We start from the raw sequence: 4,834 nt of genomic DNA, 5'->3' as shown, positions 1-4,834 counted from the left end.
CCATAGTAACTCTCAGCTCAATCTAATTTATCACTAACATTAAGACTTGTTTATCAACTTTAATTAGGTCATGAAACTTATTTTGGCAAAGCGTGAATCGAAACATTTTTCTTCTCTTTTTTTTTTCTTTTTTCAATAAATGGCCCACATATGCTTACATTGAAAGAGACCCAAAGGATTGATATGGTCAATGAAATTATTATTATTATTATTATTATTATTATTATTATTATTATTATTATTGCAGGTCTGATCTTTACTCTTGTATTGATGAATGGTTGTATTAGGAAGTCGAGATGTGTAGCAACAAATTTAAGTTGCCTTTCCCTGCAGCATAAAAGTTGCAAGCTGATCTGATATGATTAGGAAAATAACTAAAATCTATTTAATTTTTAAATGTCTGATTCCTGCTCAAAATTATGGTTTGATGAATTACTAATCTAAAGAAGAACAAGGTTTACTCAACCTCCATTCTAAAAGATTAGAGAAGGGAAAATTTTGTCATGTGTTAATAAGATGTAAGGATAATAATCCATGGCATGCTTGTGGATATTCCATAGCATACGATGGGATCCTTGGAATGCTCACCTCACCAGGAACGGAAAGGGCAAAACTCCAAGACATAAAGGTGAGAAAACAAAAAGGCACTTGCTCCACATTGCTCACCATCATGAGATCCACAGAAACCCAATCTCTTCCTAAAGGAAAATAGTGCAGAATTAGGTAAAAGAAGGAAAACGACCCACTCAGCACAGACTAGCTGGTCTTTTCTAACTTCATGTCATTCCCACTTTCTTACCTCCTTCCTCACCCCTGGCAAAATCCTTTAGATTGCAACACCCTTTATATGTTTCATGGATCTAAATTAGTGTTACTCTTTGATCCTCATATTTGTGCTGGCCATGTGACACGACTGCATACCCCCTAGAACGTTAACTCTAGAAAATATATAAATCAGAACATTTAATAGTGGGAGATAAGAAATTAAGATATTCAAACATTTTCATTAATTACTAATAATTAAAGTTGTCCAAAATACATGGTTCGAGTGCATCCAATATTAGATACAAAAATCTAATTATCACTCTGTTGAAAACTCCCGAATCAGACCCATGGAACCATGCATCTTGCGGCTCAAAAAAAAGATCCAACAATAACGTGCGTTGATAGCTTAATAAGAATCACACACTCACACCAGCAAAGTAAATATATTATAAGCTTTTAAAAATATAAATAACTACCAAAATATTGCTATTATACTATAATTAAATACTTATTAACAGATTGGCAAATGTCTCATATATACACCAAATGCCAACTCAACATACATATCGTATATCACCATATTAACAATTCCAATACATATATGTCACATAATTTTCAATTAGTAGTTCCATTCAACATGATTATCGTTATGACTAAGACAGGTCAGATTCGGCAACTTTATTTTCCGACATTGAATTGGCCATGACCATGATCCAGCTATAGCAGGCAAACCTTATATTATTCATGCCACACTTCTATATCCCAATCATAGTAATTAATTTAAAGAAATTTCAATCATACTAATTAACCACTAATTTTAAATATTTTAATTTTCTAAAATCTAGTTTTGCAACCTTAACCTTAACCCTAGGTTTTCTATATCATGAACATGTAATTAATTTAAAGATACAAAGGACTAGAGGCATTTTCTTAATTTGTGGGTTGGGGAGAGACCCTATGCTAGTCCCCTCTAGATTCAAACTATTGACTATCTACACAAGATTAAATCAACTCTAATTAAAGAGATAATTCAGGATGAAAAGAGAGGATCGGGGATGTTTGTCATGGATGTAGAGTAGTGATCCTAGTCTGAAAGATTAAGGGTTAGGTCGAATAGGGAATCTGAATGGAGCTGAGGGGAAGAGAGAAGGTAGAGATGGTAGGAGAGCATGTGGGCCAGCTTTGGCCCAACTTAGGAGAATAGAGAGAGACATGGAGAGATAGATAGGGAGAGAAAGAGAGATAAAGAAAAAGATAAAGAGTGAAAAGAGACAAAGTGAGAAAGAGAGAGATAGAGAAAAAGTAAGAACATGGGAAGGCCTCAAACCTATTAGTAAGGGGGAGATACGAGGAGACAGAAAGAGCAAGAGCGACAAAAATGGTTGGTGAGTAGTGGTGAAATTGGGAAAAGCTTTGTGCCCATTACCATTTGAGAGGCAAGAAGAGATAAAAGGGGTGTTGGAGGCTTCAAGCCGACGTTAGGCACCCACTTGTGACTCGACCATCAACTACCAATGAGAAAGAGAGAGAGAGAGGAGGAGGAGGAAATCAAGAAGGGCTTCTATTCCATCCTTTGTAAAAGGAGAGCGAGTGAGAGAATGAGACAATAAGGGGAGGTGGTCAGGGCTCTCGGTCGCTGGCCTTGGGCGACAATTCCAATTGCATAGCAACAAACAAAGAAGTGAGAGAAACATAAGAGATCATGGAGCCTCCTTTTTTCTAAGTGTGTTATCGTTCAGCATCACATTCTCGATACACTTAAGGAGATGAAGGGCGACATGGGCAGGGCAACACACCTGTTCATACCACCCTTTCCTTGCCGAAGATTGAATCGGCTAAGACTATCACATATAGATTTGATATTCCATACTAATACTCATTAATTATACTGCAGTTTACTTGCATGGAAGAAGCATGTACATTTCTTGATTTTAAGACAGATTCCATGCCACCTTCGTTGTTTTGCTCACTGTGGGTGGTAGGACAAGGATAAAGGTCAAACATCAAGCTTAGGCTATAATTATTAGTGTTACCCCATACTGTATTCGGGCATTAGCAGTTTTTGCTAATCAAAACACCTCAACATTTTGAGAAGAGATCCAAACACCTCGATTGTTACAAATCAAAATTAAATAAAAGCCAAAATGCCTTTGGTAGTCTTGACTTATTGATTATATGTCAACTTAAGGCTTGCTTTCAAGTGGCTCTTAATGTAGAAATAAATCATAGAGACATATTGATAAGTGTATATATTGTGATATGTAAGCTGGTGCTATTTCGAGGAAAGCAGCACATCGGCAAGGTATGGCGCAACTTTTTTTGTTTCTTTTTGTGTATGTATAGCCCACTGACTTTATTTGCACACAACCAAGAAAAAATTTAAATGTTAACGAGTAGCCTCAGGGTATGCTGTTCCAATTCACGCCTCATGCCATGCAATGAGGCACCAAAAGTGCATCCGGCTTACTTTTTCTAAGGGCAAACTGAACTTTGAAGGCCCAATAAGATACTGTCACATGGCTTGAGCTTAAATGGTTCACGAATTAGAGAGAGCACCACATTTTTGCAATATTTTTGACTTTTTGTTTCGTCACCAGCTCGCTGGTAAGCCAAGACCTACACTCATTTGGTTCATGAAAAGAGAACAGAAGGAAATATGGTCAATGAGAAAATAAAACTATACCTTATACTCTATTGGAGCCTTTAAAATAGAAAAATAAAAAAGTAGCTTTTTACAGAAATAAAATTTTCATATTTTATGAGAAAGAAAAATTCATATGAGATATGAAAACCTCCTATTTCTACAAAATTGAAATAACTTTTTGTTTTTCCAAAAGTGATTATAAGTTTTTAGATAAAATGAGGTAAAATATTTCATTTTATTAAGAGTACAATAAGTATTATATATATATTAAAAATAAATATTTAATCAAATATAAGTTATTTTAAAATATGCCGCAAATAAATATATAAAACTATTTTTTTCGGATGCCAACTTCTCATGAAAAAAATTTTAGCGTGGGAAAGCTCTCTCCCCCGAACCAAATGGTTCTTTAGCGCATCCCACCGACTCGAGAACATAGTTCTGAAAATGATTTGAGGATACACCAAGTTTAAAGCTATTGACCGTCATCAAAATCCAAACAGCCTCGCTGCCTCATGCCAAATGCTACCGGACTTTATGCTCCTAGCTTTGCTGTTCAGTCACGAACAGGAGATGCGTGCTATCAAGTGGGTCCACATCAAACGTAGTGAGATGAAACTCGGGACACGTGGAAGAGATCCAAGGATCTAAGCCAGCCAGGGGCGGAGAGGGGCGGGCAGATTTATTTTTGCGGCCCACCAATTCGAGCGCACAGTTTGGGGAAAAGGCCGTCCGCTGTTTTCTGCGGAACACGCCAATATCGGCTCGTCATTATCCACTAACTTGGTGGGGCCCGGCCGAATATCGAATTAGATGCACGGTCAAGATATGTCCACACGGAAGTTCCCTGTTCTAAGCTGAACAGCAAAATCCTGCACCGATAAATTCCGCTTCTTTCTAGAAGGGAGAAAAAACCTGCAATCCAATCTTAACCATCAAATTTCAGACTAACTACGTAAAATGCCACTAAATATCTTAGCCCAGTTCATCTCCCATTTACGTTTCATCCAACGGTCACGTCATCCTCTTCACCCGCATCTTAGCGTCAGTCAAATCACATCAGGAAAAAAAAACCCCGCCGTTATCTAGCCATTAACCCGTTATGAACGGCTGTTAATATAAACGAGACGAGAAAATGACGTTTCACAACTTGTATCTAAATTTTATCGAAAAATAAAATATTTGGCACAAGTGATGCAATCCGTTATATCGCCTTAACGGTTACCGTAATTTTCATATAACGGCGTTATTGAGATCTTCTTGCCACTCACCAGGGGCAGAATCGTAGTTTGGAGAATAAAAGACGGGTTTTTCCGTAATTTTGTTTTATTTAATTTGGACAGGAAGGTACCCTGGGCCGCTTAAACGAGTTCAGCGAAAAAAATAAAAATAAAAGAAAGGATCTTTTAAATAGAGAAGAAGAGC

This window comes from Phoenix dactylifera, chromosome 15, assembly GCF_009389715.1.
Source record: "Phoenix dactylifera cultivar Barhee BC4 chromosome 15, palm_55x_up_171113_PBpolish2nd_filt_p, whole genome shotgun sequence".
Taxonomy (NCBI): Eukaryota; Viridiplantae; Streptophyta; class Magnoliopsida; order Arecales; family Arecaceae; genus Phoenix; species Phoenix dactylifera.
Note: the sequence above shows the minus strand (reverse complement) of the source record.